General features: G+C 42.0%; 1 long non-coding RNA gene across 1 annotated transcript; it reads left to right on the top strand.

Annotated features, from left to right (window-relative positions):
• The first annotated feature begins 372 nt into the window (after positions 1-372).
• LOC109308402 lies at positions 373-11459 on the top strand. Its single transcript, XR_002100607.1, has 2 exons — positions 373-3740; positions 11240-11459. It is a non-coding gene; the product is annotated as an uncharacterized LOC109308402 (long non-coding RNA).
• Positions 11460-27385: the final 15926 nt, after the last annotated feature.

Here is a 27385-nt window from a genome sequence, read left to right on the forward strand (position 1 = left end):
ACATGCGAGATGCAAGTACCAACTTAGACCAACAAGTTTTTGAATGCAGCGCATAAGAGGTAAATGTTTTTAGAAAGTGAAGCTTAATATGAGCTCATTTCCCATGGTGTGTTACTCACTTCCTTTATTACAATGAAGAGGCATCAGCCCTGTTTAATAAGGAAAACAAGAGACCTGAAGAACAATGTGTTTCACTGGAAAGCTTGTCTCACATCTATCCAAACCATGAGGTTGAGTCAATAAAAAAATATCACCTACAAAAATCCTTGTCTCTTGCAAGCTTACAGTTAGAAGGAAGGGATCAGAACTTGTGGTAGGGGTGATATCTTTTATTAGACCAACTAGATTTTATATATATATATATAAAAGCTTTCAGGCACAAGCACCGTTCATCAAGCATAGGAGAAACGATTGTAAAGTTCTCCCAGGTAGAAATGAAAGTTCATATTTCATAGGAGAGTTAAAGGTATGGTAAACCCTACTGTTTAGCACAGTTCATTTTATGCAGGTTAGGCTCAGGGCAAAAGTTGGAATAGTCTGTTTACTGTGAAGTTGTTTGCTGGCAAACAGGACGTAGTCATATTCCCTTCTGGTTGTGATGTTTTGAATTGCACAGAAAAGTTAAAAGAAGAAATGCTGTTATGGGGAGGGATTTCTTAATGTAATGGGGAGGTATCTCTACGCTCTGTGATGATGCAAATTACCTTGACCAAAGGCAGGAGCAGGATACGTAAGCTTAAAGTTAGACATTTATATCCATATTTTAGTTACCTAAATAGGTTATTTGTTTTTCAGAACTGTATCAAAGGCTCTTTTAAAGTTTAAAAAATAAGGTTCTTGACAAATTTGAATAACCGAAATCAGTTTAATCTTGACTATAACAAAAAGTAAGTACTTTATACTATAACCAGTACAACCTGAACCCTCCCTTTATTCAAGGCAGAGGCTAGAGAGTCATAATTTCAAGGGGCTGGAGGATTCTGTATTTCAGTTAAATTCTGGGTTTCGCTTTTAAGGCACAATCTGGCCTTATATATGAACCGTTTAGAAAAGATTCCTGGTTTTTTTTTTTTTTTTCATTTGCAGTCTGTATATTTCACAGCTCTGAAGTCAATGAACAAGTTTTATGGCAGCTCTGGTAAAGTGAAGCTCTCCAATTAGAACATAGTTGTAAAACATACAGTAATATTTCCCCCCTGCTTCCAGGCAGTGACTTTTGGCCATGTCAGTTATAACTAGCTAAAAAAAAATAAAAAAGAAATAAGATTGCTTAACAAATCCAAGGAGAGTTATAAAGCTATACAATCCCAGAAGGATTTCAGACAAGTTTATTCTGTTCAGCTCAGTTTGCATTTATACCAAGTCTTTGGTGACCTGAATTTGGCTCAGCTATGTGCAAGGTAGAGGAAAGGAATGCTGGTATATTTAAGGGATCTTGTTGCAGCATGACTGATAGAGAAATAATTCCATGATGGCTGCATAGAGGATTAATGCTACCAGTTTAAGCATCTTAGGGCAAATTTTGAACAAACAAATAAGTAAATAAATAATTAAGAGAAGTAGAAGCAAGTAATGATATTAGCCAAAGCTTTTTTTTTTTTAACTAAGTACTCCCAGGTAAATCTAATTAATTGTGCAATTAATTAGTGGTTTAATTTTGACTGGAAAAGAAGCAGGCATCTGGAAGTTAGTTCTCTGGTTTATTTGACAACTCTAGATTAGGACTAGAAGAACTTCCTGAACCAAGAAAGAAATATAACTCTCCAACAGTAGTCTTTTATATTGATTTTGATACTGGAATATATTCAAGATATCAAGAAACCTCCCTGGAACTGGTTCTACATTATCAGAGCATTATTTTAAATCAGGGCCATCCAACTTATGGGCAGCTGGGGGCCACAGAGGCTGTAGTCCCAGGCCTGTGCATGGCATGGGCTGTAGACCGAGCGCCACTTGCTGCATGGACAGTCTCCTCCTGTGCTGTCTCCTACCATGTGGACAGCTTAGCATGCCTCTCCCTCCCCCAGCGCATATATGAGACGCAGCTTAACTCCTACCTCCCTTTCTGGCTGTGTGTGCCATTTGGGAACCCCACTCCACCCCTGTATCACAGGCAGCCCTGCTATCCCACGCCATATGTTAGCCACCTCCTCCCCCAGCCCACCTGCAGTGCAGGTACCCTGGTTCCTTACTTTCCCTCCAGCCTCCTCCCCTGCCAAGCGCGTAGCATAGGCACCCTGGCACTCTCCCACTGTGCCACCTCATGCTACCCCACAGGAGCAGGGGCAGGAAGTAGAAGCCGGAAGAGGGTAAAGGAGGCTGAAGAACCTGGTTCGGAGTGGTGAGGGTGGAGGGAATGGCACCCATGCCAGGAGCACATGGACTGCATGACAACCTAAATAATATGAAATACTATGCTATGCCCCAGATATGCAGAGAATGAGATGAGTAACCTGAATATCATCCTGAGAAAATATTTCATCCTTACCGGGCAGTCTGGTTTGCTATATACCCAGAATACTCTATTGCATTCATACATGTACAGAACAGCTGAATTGACTGTCTTCAAGCCTAACCTTATGCTGCTAGACTCAGGAAATAAGCTGTCCATGACTCCAGCAAATGTCTGTACTTTTTTCTAATACCATGGGATTAATTGAAGTGCAAAGGTTTGGCTAGAAATGTAAGAAGTAGTTTGTAAATTCCTCAAAGAGGGAAAATGGTATATAGCTGCTGTTTAAAAATATAATTAGTGCCATAGTGTACCAAAATATGAGCTAGTCATTATCTCACTGAGATCCCAATGAATTCAAGATGAAATATTCTCAGTTCGTTTTCCACAATGTTGTGGTTGGTATGTCAAAAGCAATATAAATGAAAAATGAATTCTCAGATAAGGCAGAACTAAAATAGTGAATCTGAAAACATCCATGTTTTAAAAGCCTTCAACTCTGACACTCTACAACCACAACTTGGTTTCAGGAACAGATCCAAAACTGAAAGGGACCAATTGCCAGTTCCAGTTTTACATGGCTAAGATCTTATATGAACAACGGTGAAAAGCATGATGCAGTAACTGATCGTGAAAAGGATGTAAGGAACTTGTGAGGTCAATTTATCTTATTAGATTTCCACCATACATTTCTCCAGGCTCCTGAGAAGAGATCACAGATTCAGTACCTCTGAATTTAAACCCAACCCAACACCTTAATCAAATATAAGCCACAAATAAGTTGTGTTGGCCAGCTTGTAGTCCTGTTACACACCTGTTAGGTGTGTAAGTGGACTTTGCCACCTAAGTGTGATACTATTCTCCTCTTCTCCAGTCCCTGGAAATCCACTAATCCATCTATTTTTGAACAACCACTGTTTTATCCTTAAGACTAAGACACAGAAAGCAGTTAGAAGGAGGAACACTCACCTGTCTTTTTTATTAACAATTTTTCATGGACCTGAGCAGAGGGAACAGAAATACTCTTAGATGTGTAAGCCTACTTACATACCTGTAGGAGGTTGCCACCTCAAGTCTTCTCAACCGGGCTTTGTCCATTTCCTAAGCATCTCTCAGCTAGCCTTAGAGATGTTTTTCACCCTGCTGGTCCTTGCTGCCTAGAGTACCTTTCAGCCTGCTCTGGTTATAGACTGGACTGTCCTTCACCAAACAAAGTGAGCAAACAAAGGAACCTTATCATCCTGGACCTTGAGATGGGTCTGCTGTGGCTTCTAGTTTCCTTTCCTAGGTTTGTTCTTTTAGCACAGAAGATTCCTACCTGTGGTGCTTTTCCTTCACTCTCCTCTTGTGGTTCTGCCTACTAGGCTGTTTAATTCCTAATGCCACATCCTCATTAGCCTTCCCACAGTCGCAGCCCTTCAGTTTAACTAGCTGCCTTCTCTTAAAACAACAGGCCACCCTGTTACATACCTCCCCATCAAAAGTGAAGTCGGAGTCTCGTGTCTTTCAAATTTAACCCCCCTCCCTCATGGGAAAAGAAGTCTGCATTCATATATGCAGTCCCAGGTTGCTGGTATATCTTGCAGGCATATGGCTACAAAGCCAGGTACCAATGCATGAACCTGGAGTTGGTGTCCTGAATTGTCTTCAACCAGGTTAGAGGTGCATGGTCCATCAGACACCAGTGTGAAGATGACTCCTAGTATGTAATAGCATACAGCATTGACTGTCCACTTTATAATGAGGCATTCTTTTTCAATGACTGAATACTTCTGCTCTTCGAGTACTTTGTACTTACAGAATTAGGTGTTCACCAACCTCAAAGTTCTGGAAAAGAACAGTTCCAAGGCCCCTCTCTGTCTGTACAATGAACTGGCATTCACAGTCTGGGCTGAGAAATACAGGTATTGTGCATAAAATCCTTTTAATGTCTCCAAATGCATATGAATATGTTGGGGTCCACTGTACTACCTGTGGTACCATGTTGTGTAGTTACTCAGGGGGCAGTTGTAGTAGAAAAATGTAGAATAAATCATTGTTAATAACTAGCTAGTACAAGAAGAATTTCAATTACATTTTTGTTTTGGGCACCGGGGTTTCTATTTAGGACCTCTCCTTGACTGTAAGGGCCTTTATCTCCCTGTTACCCTAATGTAGCCTAAATATTTTCCCTTCACACAGCTGAATCTACATTTTGTTGAGTTGGCTGCAAGACCTGTGGTTTGAAGTGTTCGTAGTAGAAGTGCACTGATAAAAATTTTTTTTGCCAACACGGATGGCTGATTATTAACCAGCCATATCACCCAATAGGATCCAATAGTCGATATGCAGCCTGGCAGCTGGAGTGCAGTCTGGCCAGTAAGTCTGTTGGGGGGAAGGGGCATGTGGGAGGGAAGGAACATGGGGGAATGATTGAGGTCCCCATGGGGAAGGAGGGAATAGGGCTGAGGATAGGACAGGGGTAGGGGCAGGGGCAGGGGCAGCCAGGGCAGGGTGGGATACAGGACAGAGCCACAGGTGGTTCATCCAGGGGGCATGGAGGTGGGGAGGAGGATGGCACTGCTACATCCACTCCTCTCCCACCTGCCCTGAGCACAGCCCCAGCCAAACCTGCCTGCTGGGAAGAGGCCAGCACAGCCCCTGGTCCCAAACTTGCAGTCGGCAGCCTGCTCTCGCCCCACGCACATATCTTGGTGGGGGGGCACCCTGGAGGTGCATGCAAAGTCACCCCACCCCCCTGTGGCCCCCAGATGAGCTTCCCACAGCTCCATCTTGCACCCTCCCCTGCCTGGCAGGGTAGTGCCTGCACCTGTGTCTGCCCTTGCCCCAGCCCCATCTCTCACTGTGGGAGGGCCTCAATCTTCCCTCCCCACCCCCATTCTCTCCCCCACACTCCTTCCCCCCACAAACTTACTGGCCAGACACTGCTCTCCAAGCTGCCTGGCTGGTAGCATCCATGCTGTGGCTGCATGCATGCACACAGCATTTATTGGTGATATTATCAGCTACACCAGCCAAAAAAAGCTGATATAATGTCAATTTTCCTTTTATCAGTGCCGATCCAATATGGACCAATGCACCTCTAGACTGTAGTATTGACTTTCTGGAAATGTTCTCCCCAGGTGCTCATGAATATAACTACTTTATTCAAATATGCAGTGGCATATTCACAATGTGGTTGTAGTACTTTATCAATTAGCCATTAAATCTGAAAGGGAGGGTATGGAACTGAGACAACCCCCATGGTGCTTCAAATGCCTTAAGCTCTTGGGATTCTGGGGTTAGGGAAATCTGCCAGTACTCCTTTGTTAAATCTAATATGGGTATATACTTAGCCTTCCCAAGCCACTGCAGTAATTTGCCAATTTGAGGCACAGAATAAGCATCAATTGTGACACCACATTTAGTTGTCAAAAGTCTATATGGAATTGGATTATCCTGTCCAGTTTGGACACTAGGATGATGGGGCTACCCCACTCACTGGAGGGTTCCTTAATTACCCCCCATGTCCAGCATGCTTTGTATGTCCTTTCTTACAGTCTCCTTCAAGTGCTCAGGAACCCTGAAGAGCCTCTTCTGTATTGGGCATCTAGGCTTTAACACAATGTAGTGGGCAATTAAGGGGGTACCTTGCAGGTTTATCCATGAAGACATCTGGAAAGTCCTTCACCAAACAAAGGATCCTTATCAGTCTGGACCATGTGGCATCCAGTTTCCTTTCCTAGGTTTGTCCTCCTTCTAGCACAGAAGATTCCTACCTCTGGTACTTCTCCTTCACTCTTCCCCTGTGGTTTTGCCTACTGGGCTTTTTGATTCTTAGGGCCACACCCTAATTAGCCTTCCCATACCTATAGCCCTTTGGTTTAACTTGCTGCCCTCTAAAGGGTACTGGCCATCCTGTTACAATGCCTAATAGGTCAAAGTGAATCTCAGTGTATATCTACACTTGGTATTCAGTGCCAAAGATAGATCCTGCCTAAACCTCCCACTAGAACAATGGAACAAGATTTGACCATTTGTATTGACAAGGATCAAACATGTTCAATGCTTACAATAGTATGAGTGAATCCTTTGCCCTGGGATGGTTTACAGCAGATTGGGAAAGGAAAATACACATAGAGGGTCAAGTCACTATTTGAAGTTAGTGTCAAGCTTATTTTTCAATGTGGACAGTGCAGGACAAACAATGTCCACATTTAAGGCCTTTTTTGAAATACCCATCACAAACACCAAATAGCTACATTTAGAAGTGGTACCAGATGTCTTTGTGATAGGAAGAGCACAACTCCCCTGCTAAATTTTCACTTAAGTCATTGGCTAAAAGAACTAAAGATGGCTTACTGAAGAAAAATAGAGCCTTATGTCATGCATTCACATTACTGTTTACAACAAAAAAAGGAATTTTAAATCCTTCAGGACAATATTTTCATATTCCTATATATTGTTTTAATACTTCACCAGACTACTGACCCTAATTTTTTCTGCCATGCAAATTTAAATGTATTCAAATGAATAGATAGTAGATACTGTACACATTTTGTATATTTAGATCTGGTAAGAACTGCTATTTTATTGCAAGGTTGTTAGATATGCTTTGCTGCATAATTTTAATGCTACTGGGTTTATAAAGGCGCTTTTTCTATTAATAGCATTACCACTGTATACAAGAACTATTTAATTGATTTTAAACATAATCCATTTCCCTACTAAAGAGTTCATGTTCAGAATTTGGCTAGTTAAATTGATAGATGATAAAAAGGTAACTGGCATTTTGGGATTATTTAGGGGTTCTAATTGTTTACCTTTTAAATAAAGCAAGCAGGAACAATGAGTACACTGTTGATAATAAGATAACATTTAAAAAATTATGTGGAGTTAGCAATTGTGAGACAAATTCTGCTCAGAGCTATATTGCTCTAAATCTAAAATAGCTCAATTGACCTTAATAGATTTTACTGACTTCCAGATTCACACAGATCTAGAAGATAGCTAATTTTGGGCTTGCATCTATATTTATACTTGCTAATGTAGGCCAGGTTATGAGATTACTAGCTGTGGCAGCATCCTTTTGAAAAAATAGACAAGATAGATAATTTATTGGGCCAGTAAGTAATTTGTATATAGGTGTTCAGGGTGCCTGGTGTTTCTCTACAATCTGCAAGTTCTTTGTGGTTTTCAAGAAGTAGAATTTGAAGTGGGCTGTTCCTTTATCTACCTCCAAATTATTAATTTCCCTATACCATAGTGACAGCATAAAAGCCTACAGCAAAATGGATGCATAAAGGGAGAAAAATGGGATATTTACTTATAGTTGTTGCTTTGTTGTCCATGTAGTGAAGCTTTGATAACCAGGCCAGCTGGCCTCAAGAATTGATTTTCTTTCTCATACCAAATTGCCTTAGCTTTATACACATGTGCTTACTTTTAAAGTAAAAAATATAATTTAATAAAATGTATGTTACCTTTCTTAGTCAGTTGTGCTATGAACAAGCTCAGTCACAGACATTGGTATTGTATGTAGTACCATTCAATCCTTTTTGACAGCTGGGAAAAAATACATAGACCAATTGGAGGTCTCAAAAAACCTGGTCTGAAACTGTGCTCACAGCTGTATACATCAGGAAGAAAGCTATCCCTTAGGAAGGAAAGGTAATTGTATGGTTAAGTTACCCAACTGGGTCTCTGGACATGTCATTTTAGTTCCCAGCATTGTTAAAGTAAGATATTGGGAAAATTACTTAAATTATATGATAGCAATTCCTCTACTTTTTCCATTAAGATCTATGAGGAAAGGAGTGTCCCCTTTCCATATCTGAACAGTGTCTGGTCTTGGTTCAGGCTTATAGGTTGTGCTGTGACCTAGGCAAGAAATAATAATATAGCATTTTTCAGTGTCTTTTTTTGTTGAAAACCAGCTTCCTTCATAGTTCTAAAGAAGAATTTGAAGTGGGCTGTTCCTGTATCTACCTGCAAATTATTTTTTCTGCCTCCACAATGACAACTGTTACTTCAAACTTTAACAAATTCAACCTAGAAAGGTTACTTGGAGGTAAAGACTGTGGGTTCAGTCTTGCAAAGAGGTTGAATACCTTCTGGGAATTTACAATTCTCAATGTCTGTGAGATAGCACTTAGTGGAGGTAGTAATAAGTACTTCCTCAAGACTGAAGTCCATCAGACCATGGCTTAGACGCTGCCAGTACCTGAATTAGCTAGTTTAAACCTAGCTTGGGTATGACTACACCATCCTGCAATCACAATAATGACCATAATACAGACATGACTATAGCCAGATAAGGGCATTTGATACCTGAATACATGTATGGCTATAGAGCTGGGGGCTTTTACGGTTAGAAAGCAAATAGAATGTGCAGGGGAGAGAACCTGCTGCAAAACGGCCTTGCTAGGAATGGGATCTATTCCAAGTTTTGCTTTTTGTCCTTTGGGTTTTAATCTACCTGTTGACTTTCTCACTTACTATTTCTGTGGAGAAGTGGTAACTAGGTTAGGATACAGTATTCAGTCCTTCTGTCCATTTATTCCTTTTCTAGCTAGCAACTAGCTAGCTCTTGTAATACAAATTTCCTGGACCCAAGACTTAGAAATAGACCCAACCTCTGTTCTGTTTTTAAACACATGACCAAGTCAAATAAGTCTTAGGAGCTTCAAAGGACTCTGTATGTTTGTGTGATTCCCCGATTTGTTGATTTCATTTTGCTTGTTTCCATTTCATTTCTAGTTAATGTCAAATTCCTCCTCCTTCTCTTTATTAAATGTTATTTGTGTACAGTTTTCTCCTGTTAAGCCAACAATGCGTTATCATGGCACGACAGAATCTGCCTATAAACCATTGATGAGTCCAGAAATAATATATGAATCTTTACTTTATCAGGTTTCATGCGTTTATTACTCTTTGTATGAAGCAAGCTTTATCTAACAGGGTTTTTGTTTTGCTTTATTTTGTTTATCCCTTAGTATGTAACTCTTTGGAGAATGTTATGACCAATAAACTCTTTTTTGTTGCAAGATCAAATGTTCATTGGATCAATTTGCCAGTCCCCCTGATCTTCAAGAAATCTTTTTAATTCAATTAAAAAATCTCATTTTTCTTCCTCATTTAAGTTTTTGAGTCTCATTATTTCTCTCTTCTCCAGTGCTTTGTGTCAGAGCAAAATTTTGTATGTATGCTGCTAACACAGAGAGTTAGAGCTGAACATGCGCAGACAAACCTAGCAAGCGGGAAATTCCACTGCATGCCCAGCATGTGCCCCCTGCTCGACCCCAAGGCTTGTCAATCAAGACTGCCATAGCGCACATGCTCAGTTTACTCACAGCATGAGGTAATCTGATCTAACGCACATACTCAGTTCACTGACTGTATGATGTAATTGGACTAGAAATTGCTATGAAGCGAGAAGCCTGATTGGCCACTAAATTCATATAAAAGGCTTGTGAACCCCCCACCCGGGGGTGGTGAGGTGGTGTGTGTGTGTTTTGGAGGAGAGACTGTGCTTGACCTGTGAGCAGAGGCTACCTTTGCAGGGACTGTCTCACAGACAGAGAACAACCCTTAGCTGCAGGGGCTACTCTTAAGGAGGGCTTCTAGCCCACTGGTCTCTTCCTTGCTGCGATTTTGGCTATTCGATTCCTCTTCATTTCCTGTCTTGATCTTTTGGCTACCGGACTGATTCTGGCACCGACCCTGACCACAATTTCGATCAACCCGACTTACTGAGATCACGGCTTTACCTCATCGTAGCCGGCACTGGCCTCAGCATCGTTATCTATCAACTTTGTCATTGATTCCACTTTGGACTGGCGTCACAACGTGTTACAGTTTTGTCATTCGTATCCCTTAATGAGCTGTTGACCAGCCCTGGGACTTAAGGAGTGGGCAGCCGCCCCTAGCCCTCACGGGGTAGATAGCAAGGGCTCACTCCGGAACCCCGTGGGCCGACAGGCCCCTCTGATGTTTGTTTTGTAGGCACTGTAACTGAAGGAAACTTCCTATCTATGCTAGAGAAGTGTAAGTAAATAAAATTCAACTATTTTTGAAACCGCACGATTCCGCGTACTGCTCAGACGCCTCGCCGCTAATCCCGCCTGTTCCATATACGAACCCTCGGCCCACCGTGACCTTGGGGCCTTTATTCCCCGACACTTTGTTGGCCTAAAAACAACTCTTCAGAGTGCTATGCAGCACTGAAAACAACAATCTACGCTATTTGATGCAACAGTGTTTCTGTCTTCTTTGATCCATATTGCTTTTTCTGAGCAATCATAATCTATGATGTTTCCAGTTTCACATCTTTATTGAAGCTGCACATTAATCCAAAGGCTTCAGGGATTTTTGGGCTTTAATAATTCCTTAATCTCCTTGGGTCAGATTCCGATGACTGTGTAAATCTGATGTAATTTTATTGGACTCAGTGGAGTTATTTTAATGAATGCATTATTGTATCTGAAATCAGAATTGGTAAAGAAAAAGCAGTTGTTCATTGTTCATTAAATTCCACCTTGTGATGAATCTGTTGGAACTGAACTCCTCTGAGATCTGCTTCCTAATAATCTGTTTAACTGAGAAAAAAGGTCCACTTTCCAATCAGCTCAGTGGAATACAGACCAACAATGCACAACTGACACTTCACAAAGAGGAAAATGAAAAAAATGTATTCACATATGGTAACAAACTAGTCCCCCCTTAAGATTTATGCTTGACTTTATGCCACATACTGTTGAAAATTGAAAATTTCTGTTTAAATTTAACAATTTAACTTAATTCTTTCAGGAAAATGTCCCTGATTTGGAATGATCAGAATATCCCCTCCAGACTATGTTTGGGAAAACAAAGAAGAAATGGGCCTGGATAACTTACTCTGTCCTAATAGGTTTGCACCGGGCCAAGCATATGTCCGGACAGAACTTTAAAGAACCAAAGGATGTATGAGTGTGCTGTATGGGTGTTCTCATATAATAATCAATAAAGTTCAGTATACCGCATAACTGTAGTCATTTTCAGCATCCTCATTTTTATTCTCACAAGTTATTTGGTCTACTATGTTTGTAGTAGCAATATTTCCAACATATCAATATATTTCAATGTATCAATCACTACTCCAAAATACCAATTTACTCTACATAGCCACAAGAGACACTGGGTGTGTCTACACAACAGACTCCAGTGTAGTGCAGAGATACCCAAGCTAATTTTAAATGAATTTGTTTGGGTATTGCTAGAAGTTTAGCTTCAGTAGGATAGAGCGGAGTGGGTACATCTGCGCATCAAATTAATATGGCTGGATAAACTCTGGCACAATTGATGCCAGAATTTATTGCTGCTGGGTGCACTGTTACATATGCAGCTGGGACTGCAGCATGTTGAGCTGGGGCAGAGCAGTTTCAGCTGGTAGGAGGCCCCGGGGGTCAGCCTGCCAGCCCAGGACTACTCCATCTCACCTCAGGGTGCTGTGGAGGGGCTGGCTGGGGCATGAGGGTGCACTAGTCAGGGAATAGCCAGTGAGCACCCCCCTGCAGCGGAGCACCTTTGTGTCCCAGCCAGCTCCCATCAGCATCTGTGGTGCAGTAAATAACTCTGCCATAGGATAGTACTTGTGTCTGGCAGTAGCATTCTATGGCAGCGTTAATTAGCTTATTCTATCCTAATAGCACCACATGTGTAGACAGTGATGTTTTACTGCAGAGCTAATTAGTCAAATCTACAGTAAATGTTTCATGTAGATGTATCCAGTATGAACTTATTTATTTTGTTTCTCAGGTAAATTACCCCTTGTGGAGCTCTGTGCTTTTGCAGTTAGACTGCTGCCAAAAAACCCAAGGTAGCTCAGTTAAAGCTAACTTGAGTGTCTCCATACGAAACTGCAGTCTGCAGTGCAGACAGACACTCAGAGACAAGTGAGAGCTGCCTTTAATAGTTAGAGTACAATGTTGCAAAAATGTACTATTGAGCAGAGTGATTCCTGCCATGAATAGTCCCACTGCTATCAGGCTGTTTGCACAGCTTCTTCTATGTCACCAAGTTTGTTTTGGAGAAGAAAAGCCTATTCCCTTATTGGAAAAACACCTTAAGTATTCAGAATAATGTTTATAATAAAGGTTAAGGCAGATCATGAGAAAATACACAAAGGATAATAAACTACAACATGAATATGTGATGAAATTTTTTTTTTGAAATTACTGCCTTCATAGATTGGTATCTTTGAAATTTGCAAGTTATATTTAGTCTGTTAAATTGCATTATAACTGTCTTTTACAATAAATATGTCTCAAGTAAACTTTGTAGTGGCCTTTAATAGAATGTTTAAACATTCAGATGCAGAATAAACATTTCTATATAAAGTGGCATTGTTATACCTAATGTGGAGACTGACTCCAAACTGATTTTTGACTTCAGCTACAAAGATTGGAAAGCACCTGTGTGTTGTCTAACATCCCTTAAAAAGACGGAGAAGAAAGACTGATTAGCTTACAAGTTGGGGAAGAGCTTAAAGGAAAACTACAGTGATTATACCTGATGCAGCATTTTGGGGTTCATGCTTGTAATTAGCAACAGACTGTACAAGCTACAGTTATATTATAAAGTACACTTGGAACTAGCCAGAATTCCCTTCTCAAGACCCATGCATCTTCTTTATGCCTATGACTTTTGTACCATAATCCTCTCCAGATTTTTAAGATGTAGATCAGATGAAGCAACCATTCAGATCTGACTCTGGCAATTGACATGTAGACAGAACTAGGAAAGTTAGTTCATAGGTCTGTAGTAAGGAGGCCCTTTGCCACCCTCTCAACTCTCAGAGTGCTTTCTATATCATGACTGAGTTCTAGACATACCTTTAACATAGATTTTTTGGAAACGAAAAATGGTTGTGATATTTTCCAATGGGAAGTGGTGGCAGCCATTACTTTCAAGTAGCTTTTGACCTTTGCAGGGGAGAAGGGGAATGATCAAGGATCAGAGTATTTGTTCAGGAAGTATTCTGTAATCATACGATGCCATTTTCAAATCTGCTGATTGCCCTTGGAAAAGGTATGAAGGGTCCTGATGGGTATTAAACTTGTATGCTTTGGACATTACTGCTACTGTTGTTGCTGATCATCACATGGACATGCACTGCTATGCTGTACAGCTGTAAGATAACCACTTTCTTGTGAGCCAGGTTACTGTCCACTGTTCCAGAGATTCAATAGGTCCATGGACTTCAGCAGGCAGTCAATAGAAGTGGAGCCATCCTGTCACAGGGAACAAGAAATGTTTTACAGACCAGGGCAACCAGTCACAAAGCAGGACAAGAATTTGCAATGGTAATATGAACTCTATATATTTTGAGAACCGAATGATTCACAAGTAAACCAGAACCATTAATGGGTTTGCTGAACAGTTCTTTTGAATACTGACAAATAGCACAGATCAGGGAAAAATATTAAGTTTTGAGTACAGGCACTTTGTAAACAGATTGTGAATCTCTAAATTCAAATACCTATTCATCCAGCTCAGTGATTCTCAGCCTTTGCGACTCAAGACACCCCTCTAAAACTTTTCATAATTTATCAACATCAAATTAAGAAAACTAACATAAATATATTATAAATATTAGAACATAAGTATTATAATACCATGAATAATTAATATGCTAGTAATTGATTAGATAATTATAATTATATTCAGTTCTTCAGGCCACTGCTGGGGAATGCTTCCCAGTGCATGTTTGTTCCCAGAGCAGCAGTACACTGCCCAGAGTTGACTCCAGGATGTTGGTGGGGATAGGGAACCACTGGGACATGTTCTTCCCTTCGTTACCTCAGGGCAAACCCCCCTGTACTGTGGTCCTGGGGCCCTAATGGCCCTAATGGACAGAGTCCAGAGTCCTGGGGATACTTAACTGGCAGAGGCGAAGTGCTGTGTTTCACATTCAACATGTGGGGAATATTGAGGATATGAGAAGGGTAGAAGATACATGGGACTACAGAGAGGGAAAGAGGGAAGGAAAAGGAAGACCCACAGTGTGGTCACCACTGCCACAGTTGCAGGCAGAAACTCCATCACTCGTGACTTTCAGGAGGCATGTCAGAGCTGAACTGAGAAAAGCCCTACATTGTGAAAGCAGACACATCACATCTGCTGCAGCCTTTCCTAGTTCATCTTTGATGTGTTTTCGGAAAACCAACTTGCATAGTAGAACTTCATCTTGCAGACAGAGCAGCCTGGAGATACAGGCTGCTGCCGTGAGGTAGAATTGCACTGTGCGCCTCAGTTTTCAGGGGGCACTTTGGGCCCAAACCAGAAAAGCTGCAGCAGAAGTGGTGTGCCTGCCTGCAAAAAATAATTCAGGCCGGAGTGCCTTTCTGCTGAGGCTGCTTCTCAGTTCATTTCCATGGGCCTCCTGAACACAGAGGCCTGATGTGAAGTGACGGTGTTGTGGCACCCTTGGCTGGTTCCTGTTGCACACCAGTTGAGAACCACTGATGTAGCTGTTGGTAGTGAACCACAGTACGCTGCAGAATTTTTGTTTCCTTAAAAATAAAGTGATTTTGCTGACCTGTGATACTGCATTTTTCTTTCTTTTTTCCCCAGAGGGGTGGGGAGTTTTGAGGTTCTAGTTTTTGTTTGTTTGATATTGTTCTTTCTCTATTTTACTTTATTTTATTTTTATTTTTGATTCAGTCATTCTCCCTAGAGAAATTATGGTCATCATCTCTTCAGATCTCAGGCAGGAGGCACTATGTTATTGATTGTTAGCCCTTACAATAAAGCTATAATTAAAAATAAGTATTAAAGCTGGTTAAAATATAACCTGGCACTCCAGGGCTGGCTGTGCACAATAAAAAGTACATTATGTTCCTCTGGTCAGAAAAGCCATCACCGATCCAATTTCAAAGTTTTGCAGTGGTAATTGAAGGCTGCAGGTGGCTGTTCAGCAAAATTTAAGATTAGGACTTAGTTCAGAACATGTCAGCACGTAGCAACACTTCAACTAGATCTTTTACAAATACTGGGCAGAAAGTGTGGCATACTAGGACCTGAATATCAGTCGTAACAAAAAATCCTATCCAGGTTGTTTCCTAGCAAATGAAGAGATTTTGGATTATACTTTAGCATGAGTGAAAATTTTATTTTATTTATTACATTTATTAAGGCGTTCTTTCTACATGTATCTCTAGTTGCCAGGTTTCTCCTTCCATGCTGTTTGGGCTTGATTGTGTTCTTAGCATGAGCAATTTTAGCCATAAACAGACATGATGTCTGTAGTTCTCCAAGTGCCTTTGAAGAACTCCAAACAATGAGGGTGCAGAAGAAGAGGTGGACATTAGGGATGTGTGAAGCTTCGGTCTCCAATTCAATTCGGTGGAGATTTGGACCAATTCGGTGGCTGAATCTCCAAATCTGAATCGAATCAGGAGACCTTTTAATCTCTCCGAATTGAATTGGAACCCTCTGAATTGATTCAGAGAGATTCAGAAAGATTTGGACATTTGGACATTTAAATGTTTTTTCTACATACCGCAAGGTCCCAGGGGGCTTGTGAATGCTGTGATGCTGGGGCAGATGGAGCATCCCACAGGAGGGTGGGGTGCTCCCCAGTGCACTCGGCAGCAGACCAGGAAGTGGACCAGATCCACTTCTGGGTCCACCAGGGAGCGTGCAGGGGAGCTCTCCCATGGCCCTGTGGCTCAATGACTGGTGCCTCCTGGGTCTGGGGGGCACCCAGGGTGCCCCCATGGCTGATCACCATGCTGGAGGGGGGGGCCGGAGGGGCCACCTGTGAGCTCTCCAGTAGACCCAGAAGTGGACCAGAAGTACACTCCTGTGGGATGCTCTATCCACTCCAGCATTGCAGCATTCACAAGCTGCACCTGGTATTCAAGGTATGTAGAGAAAACATTTAAAGCTGTCTATGGCTGAATCTGATTCTCCAAATCAGCATCGAATCTTCAGATTTGGATTCGGCGAAATTGAATTGGGCACAATGATCCAAATCAACTAATCAAATCACTGTTCCCAATTTGGGCTGAATCCGAATCGAATACAATCTGTTTTACACCCCCCCCAGTGGACAGCCAATGAGTGCTCTCCTATGGACTTTGATGTCCTCTGGAACCTTTAGAAATTGAAAGCTGGATGGGATTCCTGTTCTCCAGCCCCCTGGCTAGATTGCAGTGCTGCTGCATGCCTTAGCCATTTTGCAATGGTGCAAGAGTAGGGGGTACATGTCTTCAAGGACTTGAAACATGCCACATTTGAAGCATTCCTGGATTTAGAAACCTCCAAATGCATGCGTGTCCATGCCTTTTATTATCATTTAGAGGATCATTTACTGAATATGTGGACTGTATCAGGTTTGCTGAAAAAGCATGTTATGAATATATTCTAGTATAATACAAGCTCAAATGTCTGGATGTCTTATCAGAAAAAATGGGCCCAAACTTCATGTACCACTTTATAAAAGTTACATTCCCAATTTCTAACTTCCCACTGTGAAAATTTACCCACTGGTATCTTAGATTGTTCCAGTAAATGGAACTAAGTAATTTTTTAAAGGCAAGTCAATCCAAATGAATTTATCTCTTTGTTTGTGAGCCTTGCCAAAGTTTTCTTACAGTACATGAGAGCAGCCAGTGTAAATACTGTATATATAACTCAAATCTTAACACAGATTTCCAGAAAGAAATTAGCCACAAATTATCTCCTTCAGAACTTTTTTTTTTTTTACTTTAATCACTATTGCAAGAATAGCTTATATCTGTTAGAGAGCAACTGACAGAGGCTGGGGTATTTTCAAAATATTTCTGATTGAAGGGAATAGCAAAGATTTTTCCACAAAGACAGGAAAGGGTAAGGAGAAGGGTAAGGAGAAGCAATCTTGAAATATGAAAAAATAATACAGGGGAAGCTTCCAGTGGAATGAAAGTCTCAACCAGAGTTCTCAACTTAGCATTTGCAAGATCCAGTCATTGCTAAAAACTGTCTACACCCTCTTACATTCACTGACTGTTCCACAAGGGAAACAACTGATTAAAGAAAAAGAAAGGAAAAATGCTTAATGCGGTACAGATTTACTGACTCCACTCTCCTTAAAAGCACCAAGGGCCTTTCGACTAGATATGGAAAACTTACGTCACAGTTGGAATTAGGATCCAGAACATCACTCTTACCAGGGACTGGTTGTTCCTGAGAGAACTTTGCACCTCTTGAAGGCTCTCCCACATCCATCACTGTTGTTTCCAACCAAAGGCAATGGACTTTGTGAAGTTGGTTGTTTAGTGTACCCTTTTAAAAAAAATAAGTGAATATTTTGTGGACCTAAATTATAACTAATGTGCTTTGGCTGTTTATCTACAGACCTCCCACCCAAAGTCAAGATCTTGATCAGGAGCTCACCCAGGAACTGTCTGACGCTGCATACTCCAGGACCACGGTTATCATGGGTGACTTCAATTACCTAGACATCTTATGGGAGAATCACTCAGCAAAATCCGTGCAGTTGCAAAGCTTCCTATCATGCGTGGATGACCTCTACCTGACTCAAGAAGTCTATGGGCCAATGAGAGGTAAAGTGCTACTCAATCTGGTATTGGCTACTGGGGATGACCTAATCGGAGATCTAGTGATTGATGGGAAGCTGGGTGACAGTGACCATGAGCTGATCACCTTCACCATCCGCCGTAAAGCTGGCAAGTCAGCAACACTGAAGCCCTTGACTTCAGGAAAGCCGACTTTGACAAGCACAGGAAGCTTGTCAGTGAGGCCCTAAGGGACCATGACTCCAGGGGGAGAGGAGTTCAGGAAGAGTGGTTTCTTCTCAAGGGAGTGATTCTCAATGCACAAGCTAATTCTATTCCATCTTGGAGGAAAGGCAGCAAGAGGACACAGCAGCCCCCCTGGCTCTCTAGGTATCTAGCAGACCTCCTGAGGCTAACAAGAAAGGCCTACAAAGGATGGAGGATGAGATTCACCTCCAAGGAGGAATGTTCTGCACTGGTTTGGTCCTGCAGGGAGCAAACCCTGAAAGCCAAGGCTGTAACTGAACTCCAATTAGCTTCGAGCAAAAAAAAGTCCTTTCTCAGATATGTGGGGAGCCAAAGGAAAAGCGAGGGCAACAATGGACCACTGCTGAACCATATGGGATATCTGACAACTGACACCCAGGAAAAGACCAACCTATTAAATGGGTACTTTGAGTTGGTCTTTCATCAGTCCCATGGGACGTCCATGCCCACTACGGGTTAGGGAGGTCCGGGTGATGGAGATCCCCTGCCATTCATTAATGTTGACCCCATGAAGGCACACCTTAAGAGAACACCTAGAGAGGCAGGATACCTTCAAGTCAGCCAGCCCTGACAGTCTACACCCCAGGGTACTCAAGGAGCTGGCTTGCTTTATATCCCAGCCCCTGGAATGGATCTTTGAAAACTCCTGGTGCTCTGGTGCAGTGCCTGAAGACTGGAAGAAGGCCAATGTGGCCTTCAAGAAAGGCAGGAAAGTTGATCCGGCTAACTATAGGCCTATCAGCCTGCTTTCTATCCTGGGGAGGGTCTTAGAAAAGTTTATTAAAGAGGCCATCCTTAATGGACTGGCCAATGCTGACATCCTGAGGGACCATCCTGAGGGACAGCCAGTATGGGTTTGTTGCAGGTAGGTCTTGCTTGACCAATCTCATTACCTTCTACGACCAGGTGACCTATCACCTGGACAAGGGGGAAAAGATTGATGTCTTATATCTTGAGTTCAAAAAATCCTTTAATCTGGTATCCCATGATCACCTCTTGGTGAAACTAGCCAATTGTGGACTTAGGTCCACCATGATCAGCTGGCTGGGGAATTGGCTCTGTGGTCAGACCCAGAGGGTGGTAATTGAAGGAAGTCAATTGTTATGGTGCCCTGTGACCAGTGGGGTCTCCCAAGGCTCTGTCCTTGGACCCATATTGTTTAACATCTTCATTAATGATGTGGACATTGGAATCAGAAGCAGACTGGTCAAGTTTGCCAATGACACCAAACTTTGGGGCAAAGCATCCACACCAGAATGCAGGCGATCAATCCAGGTGGACCTGGACAAGCTCAGCAAATGGACAGATGAGAACCTGATGGTGTTTAACACTAAAAAATGCAAGGTTCTCCACCTTGGGAAGAAAAACCTGCGGCATCCTTATAGGATCAACAGTGCTACACTAGCTAGTGCTATGGAAGAAAGAGACTTGGGGGTCATCATTGAACACAAGATGAACATGAGCCTGCAATGTGATGCTGCGGCTAGTAAAGTGACTAAAACACTGGCTTGCATCCATAGATGCTTCTCAAGCAACTCCCGACACGTCTTTCTCTCCTTGTACTCAACCTTGGTGAGGCCGCAGCCGGAGTACTGCATCCAGTTTTGGGCTCCACAATTCAAAAAGGATGTGGAGAAGCTTGAGAGAGTCCAGAGAAGAGCCACGTGCATGATCAGAAGTTAGGAAAGCAGACCTTATGACAACAGGCTGAGCGCCAGGGGGGTAGTTCGCCTGGAAAAGCGCAGGCTCAGGGGTGATCTGACAGCCACCTATAAGTTTATCAGGGGTGATCACCAGGATCTCAGGGAACGTTTGTTCACCAGAGTTTGAAGGGTCATAAACTACTACAAGACCATTTCAGGCTGGACATAAGGAAGAATTTCTTTACTGTCCAAGCCCCCAAGGTCTGGAACAGCCTGCCATCAGAGGTGGTTCAAGCACCTACATTGAACAGCTTAAAGAGTAAATTGGATGCTTTTCTTGCTGGGATCCTATGACCCCAGCTGACTTCCTTCCCTTTCGGTGGGGAGCGGACTCAATGATCTTCCGAGGTCCTTTCCAGCCTTAATGTCTATGAAATGTATGAAATCTTAGATGCATAGGAGTATGAATCTCTATTTAGTGAATACATGTGAAGCTGAGGGAGATTAACCTGTGACATTTCTATTTTTTTTTGTTTTGAGTTATTTAGCTATTTTTTGAAGTTTCCCCTTATCAGTTTATTTTCCCTTGTTTATTTAAAATAAACATTGAGGGTCACCTTCCACCACTTCTGTATTTACCTGTCCTCTTGAGTTTATTTTATTAGCTCCTTTATTGTAAACATTGTCCCTACTGCTGTATGTAATTCACTGGGGATCTCTCGTTAAAGTTTCCTGGAGAGATAAAGCCTCTTTTCCTGGACATTATTTCCCCAATGGAGACACCCTTCATGTTTCAATTTGCTGCTGGATGAAGCTCTTTTTTTTTTTGTATTCTGAATGTAATAATGCCTAGTTGCCCAAGCTAAAATTGGGGCCCCAACATGCTACGTGATATACAGACATATAGACACTCACTGCCCACTAAATCTTATATTCTAAATAGACAAGACAGAGTCAATATTATCATCATCCTCTGCTTTTTATAGATTTGAAATGGAGTTACGAATTTGCTGAGAGACACACAAGAACTCTGTGGAAGGGCCAGGAATAGGAACAAGGGCTTTGGGGGCCTTAAGGAGAAGATCAACTTCCTCACCTCCAGAGCCCTTCATCAAAAGCCAGTGGTACTATTCTTCTGGTTTAAAATTTGCCAAGAAAAAAATATTTGGAATAACTCTGAAAAAGCTAGTACAACTATAGAAATGTAATTAGATTTTGATCTGTCTTCCTTTCTACAAATACAAAAGATAATATTTGATTGAATTGTGATTCAAAAGATATTTGATAAAGATGCATAATTTCAAATTGTTTTTGTCATTTTTGGTTGATTCTTGGTGATGACCTGGTGAGGGGACTGTGGGTTCTCGATCACCTAGGCGATAGCGATCATCGCCTACTAGAATTCACCATCCAGCACAGGGTGTCAAAGGCCTGCAGCAAGGCAGCAACCCTTGGCTTCAGGAGGGGTGATTTCAATGAGTTAAGGAGATTAGTTGCGGAGGCACTGAGGTCCTGGAGGGCAGGGGAGTTCCAAGATGAGTGGTCGTTCCTTAAGTAGACAATCTTCTGAGCCCAAGGAGTCACAGTCCCAATGCAAATCAAATGGGGCAAGAGTGCTCAAAAGCCCCCATGGCTCACCAAAGACATTCAGGGTTGTCTGAAAGCTAAAAAGGAGGTGTACTCCCAATGGAAGGGCGGGGCCATCACCAAGGAGGATTATACCTCCATTGCTCGAAACTGGAGGGGGGCTGTTAGGAAGGCTAAAGCGGAGACAGAACTGGAACCAGCGACCCGGATCAAAGACAACAAGAAGTCCTTTTTTAAATACATAGAGAGGAAAAAGAAGGCACAGGTAATGTGGGGCCCCTGCAGAACACGCTTGGCAATCTGGTGGTTGCACCAGATGATAAAGCTGACTTCTTTAACAAATTCTTTGCCTCCATATATCTGAGCAGGGACAGGGACATCCCCCTCACTGGGATCCCGGATGAACTCAAGAGAGGCACAGCCAGGCCCAGGGTTAGAAAGGACCTGGTCGGGGAACTTCTCGTGGCACTGGATGTCTTCAAATCAGCAGGTCCAGATCATCTCCACCCAAGGGTGCTGATGGAATTGGCACAGGTTATTGCGGGACCCCTGGAACAGATCTACAAACACTCATGGTGCTCTCATGAGGTGCCAGAGGATTGGAAAAGGGCCAATGCAGTCCGCATTTTCAGAAAACGGAGCAAGGAGGACCCAGGAAAGTATAGGCCTGTTAGTCTTACCTCAGTCCTGGAGAAGCTCTTTGAGAAAATTATCCAAAAACACATCTGTGAGGGACCAGCAGGGGAGATTATGCTTAGGGGCAACTAACATGGGTTCATTAGAGGCAGGTCCTGCCAGACCAGCTTGGTTACCTTCTTTGCTTAGGTCACAAATTCCTTGGATGCAGATGTCACGGTGGACATAGTCTTTCTAGACTTTAGGAAGGCCTTCGACACTGTCTCTCACCCCATTCTCATCAAAAAATTAGGTGACTCTGGCATTGATGCCCACACAGTAAGATGGGTCACAAATTGGGTGGAGGGCCACACCCAGAGAGTGGTAGTGGATAGGTTGTTTTTGACCTGGAGGCATGTGGGCAGTGGGATCCCCCAGAGCTCGGTTCTCAGGCTCGCACTGTTCAATATCTTCATCAGCGACTTGGACAAGGGGGTGAAAAGCACCTTGTTCAAATTCATGGATGAAACTAAGATGTGGGGATAAGTGGGCATGTTAGAAAGGACAGGCTACAACTAGATCTGAACAGGTTACAAGGGTGGGTGGATGAGAACAGGATGGGTTTCATTACTGACAAGTGCAAGGTACTGCACCTGGGGAGGAAGAATCAGCAGCATACCTACAGGCTGGGGAACTCCCTTCTCATCAGCACAGAGGCAGAAGAGGATCTTGGAGTCATTATTGATTCCAAGATGAACATGGGCCACCAATATGAGAACCGGGTCAGTAAGGCTAACTGCACCTTGTCATGCATCCACAGATGCATCACGAGCAGGTCCAAAAAGGTAATTCTCCCCCTCTATGTGACATTGGTCAGGCTGCAGTTGGAGTATTGCGTCCAGTTCTGGATGCTGCACTTAAGGAGGGATGTGGACAGCATGGAGAGGGTCTAGAGGAGCCCCACTCATATGATCAGGGGGCAGCAAGGCAGGCCCTGTGAGGGGAGGCTACGGGACCTGAACCTGTTTAGCCTCCACAAGAGAAGACTGAGAGAGGATCTGGTGGCCACCTATAAACTTACAAAGGGGGACCAGTGGGGAATGGAAGAGTCCCTGTTCCCCTGAGCACTTCCAGGAGCAACAAGGAATAACGGCCAGAAGTTGACTGAGAGTAGGTTCAGGCTGGACATCAGGAAAATACTTCACAGCCAGGGCGGCTAGGATCTGGAGCCAACTTCCAAGGGAAGTGGTGCTCGCTTCTAGCCTGGGGTCTTCAAAAGGAGGCTAGATAATCACCTTGCCGGGGTTGTTTGACTCCAGTACTCTTTCCTGGCCATGGCAGAGGGTCGGACTTGATGATCTGCTCAGGTCCCTTCTGACCCTACCTACTATGAAACTATGTTGATTTCACAACATACAGACCCAATTACTTAACAATAATGCTAAACCGTGTGATTCTCGATAAAGGTGCTCTATTATTTTTCCTTAGTAAAAAAGCCCCATGAAAATAAAGAGCTGGCATTTTCCAAGGTGTACCTTAAATCTAAGGAGTGGTGCCTTAGGTCCAAAAACGTTGAGAATTACTACCACGCTAAAGTTTCTTCTGTGTTTCTTTATTACAAGTTGATAATGTGTTTTAGCTAATATTTTAAAAATCACTAAAGTCTCTGTTAGTTTTGCTACTTTCTGTAGTTATTTTCTAGTAGTTATAATGTACCAGATAAAAAATAACATTTGACAGTCACTGCAGTAATAACACTTATAATTAATTAGTTTGTTACTCTTATTAATGGCATGTATGTTTCTATAGAAATGTCAGTGTTGTGTTTCATATCAGCTTCATAGGAATGAAAACTTATGTCCCCTGATTTACTCCAACCCTATTCCATTAGAGTCCCCTGATTTACTCCACTGAGGAGCTGGGCCTAAGTATGCATAATTTGCATGTGCTAGACAATATATACTGTTTATGTCAGTGACACAAAGACAGCTGCATTTATTTAAGCCACTTCACTGTAGATAAATCATCATTTAAATTATTTTATTTGCTCCCTAGCTTCCAACACACTCTATTATTTACAGTAATTTATATAATAAGATAAAATCCATGGATAGAACTGATGGTTTAAATTCTTAAATATAATGATTAAGTGAGCTTACTGTAACTGGTTTAGTTTGGGAAAAGCTGTGCTTAGAATACATGAATAGAATTAGCAATCATGCACCGAATGGAACGAAGCATGGTGTTTTCTGTGCTAGCCAAACTAGGCTGTGATGCTCTTCATGGTTTTTGAATAAATTCTGTTATCAACATTTCCCTGTGAATGCTACAAGAAGATTTATTTCAGTGATCAGCAAAGCCAAATGTTCAAGTGACTTATTTATGAGGGCATTGGTTTGATTTCACTTCGCATCAATGGAAACTTTTCCTGTGTAAAGAATTCAAAATTTAGCCATAAATGACAAAGGACAATAAATTAAGTTGGAGGACATAATACATTTTCTGAATCTGGAGTGCAGTCTTATCAAATCACATGGCATGGCCACTACTTTGCTTTCAACAGCCTTCTGCTGCAGTTCATGCCTTAGCCTATATGCAAAAAAATTAGGAAGAAAATTGTGTCCTGATCAAGAAATGACTTAATAAACAAGGATTTATTTATTGTCCTTAACCCAAATGATACATGACAAGGAAAAGATTTTTTATCTTGTTAAATAAGAGTGTAGGCTCATTCTTTCCCTAGTAAGTTTTAGGTTTAAGGCATCAACAAGTCTTTTTCTTAGAATTTAAGAACTGAATTCTAGACCTGGAAGAAGAATAAATATTTAACAGACAAGAGATAGTATCCTTACTTCTTATGGTACTAATCTTGCTGTTATTGGGTATGCTTTTTTGTTTCAGCTTCAGTACATCCAAAAGGAGAGTAGGCTGATAAAGTGATGCAACGTGTGGCTAATATCTGGGCTGTTTTCTGTTTGTTTTTTTACCAGTCACATTGAGGCTGCCTTTTTTTATCTAGTCAGAAGAGAATAGGATTTCATACTCAAACACAGAGGTTTATTCACCAATGTGGAAACTCATAATTTTCAGAAATGTTATGCTACCAGATGATGCCTTTCTGCTTTATTCTTTCATAATGGTAGGCTCTTTTGAGTTTCTGAACTGAAACATTCTTTACTTTCAGTAAAATATGTAAAATAATTAACTGTTGCCTCAAACAAGAAAAGAGGAAAAACAGGATAATGTGATGATGGAATAAAAGACTCAAAGGAAAATCTCCAAGACACGAATGTGAACTGATTTTTCAGTTGCTGGTAATTGCTTTGGCTTGAACCAAGCAAAACATTATTTACATGTCTGGTGAACTAAAAACAAACAAGCAAACTATGTCAACCAGAAATGAACTGTTTCATGTTTTTTTGAAATTATTATTTAGTTAGCGTTGGAGTTTTTAAAAACTTTTTATTTTTTCAAATAAAATTGAAAAATATTTTGGGAAAAAAGTGACACTTGAAATGAAAGTTGCCCTTTGAAACTGGGGAAATTAGTTATTCTGATTTTTCTGGGGGTTTTATGGCTTATAATTTCCTATTGGAAAAAAAAAACTTGGTAAAGGTGACAAATTCAGGAAAGGTTTCCATCAGTCTGAATCTGAAATTTTGGTTCAGCCAAAACTTTCCTCTTAGCTCTGCTTATGAGTTTAGATTCCAACTTTGACTCAGAACGCTGTCTCAGTCATCTAGTCTGTTACTTAAAAGAAAACCACATTCTTTTAATTATTGCTTCAGATTAGTATAGAATAAAACAGGGCTTAATTATAATACTTACAAATTTGCCCCATTTTGCAAGCGTAAACCTTCATAAGTGAAATGAAAAAACAGGGATAATCCCTTCTCTTTTTATGTGGAGGAGAAGCACACAGTCTACCTCATCTTTTTATGGTTGCATTGAGTAGCAGTGAATAGACTGCTGTCTACTATCACTGGTGTCACGGAAAAAATCTTAAATGTATGCTGCCAACACAGAAGAGCTGGAATTGACGTGCACAAACGACAGGCAAGGCTATGGAAATTTCCACAGCGTGCCCAGCACGTGCCCCCTGGGCGACCTCAGGAGGTGTCAATCAGCACTGACCTACTTTTCAGTCTTACGCATGTGCAGTTACTTCACAGAGCTAGATCTAACCCATGCTCAGTTTAAAACTCAATGAGGTAACCGTTCTGGAAGTTTCTAAGAGAATAGCAGCCTGATTGGCCACTGGCTGCTATATAAGGTTTGTGAGCCCCACCCAGGGGGGTGTTCAGAGAGTTGGTGGGTGTTTGGAGTTGGAGTTAGTGAGTTTTGTTAGTGATCGATGGTGTGAGAGTTTGGAGAGACCGTGCCCTGTCTGCAAGCAGAGGCTGCCTAGGCAGGGACTGTGAGGCAGATTGAGAAGCTGGGATCTGATCCCCCGGTTCTTTTCATACTTCATACAGCGATTTACTTCTTCGTTACATTTCCTCGGACTGATTCCTCTTGTTACTGGACTGTTTACGGCTTTCCCCTTGACTTCAATTCTGGATCCTCCTTACCACTTTGACTTCGGCTTCGTCTTCCACTTACCTGGCTTTCGACTTCGGTTTCCTGCTTCGACCATCCCGTTGTCCATCACTGGACTGGCGTCACACCCTACTTCTCCATTCTTCGTTTCACCGCATTACAGTTTTTGTTGTGTTGTATTTCCCTATATGAGCTGTTGACCAGCCCTGGGACTAGCAGTGGGCAGCCACACCTATCCCTCAGGGGCTAGAAAGCAAGGGCTCACTGTGAACCTCGTGGGCCAACAGACCCCTTTGTTGTTCGTGTTAATAACTGTAACTGAAGAAAGAATTGTGCCTCCACCTCAAAGTGTGAGTAAATAAACCCATCTTATTTTGAAACCATACGCTTCCGTGCCACTCAGACTCCGCCGCCACTAATCCCACCTGTTCATGTTCCAATCGCCACCCTGGCCCACCGTGACCTTGGGGCCCGATTCATTTGGTCACCCCGACAACTGCAAGAAGCAATAATCACTGGAAGTAATTTTAATGATTACCCTGGGCAAAATATTTTTTTTACAAGAAAAAAAAAACAAAGCCTCAAATAAGACTTCAAGATACAATTCCTAGCACAGAATGTGTCTTTTGAATTGTTTGCTTTAATGAGTGGGTGAATTTGTGTGTTGTAACCTGTTAAACTGAAACACTGCATTATACAATGTAATAGAATGTGAAGCATCATCTGTCCTCTGATATTCAAAAGGGTTCAGTTTGCTGGAAAAC

Source organism: Crocodylus porosus, unplaced genomic scaffold (genome assembly GCF_001723895.1).
Source record: "Crocodylus porosus isolate Cpor-Errol unplaced genomic scaffold, CroPor_comp1, whole genome shotgun sequence".
In the NCBI taxonomy this organism is placed as follows: Eukaryota; Metazoa; Chordata; order Crocodylia; family Crocodylidae; genus Crocodylus; species Crocodylus porosus.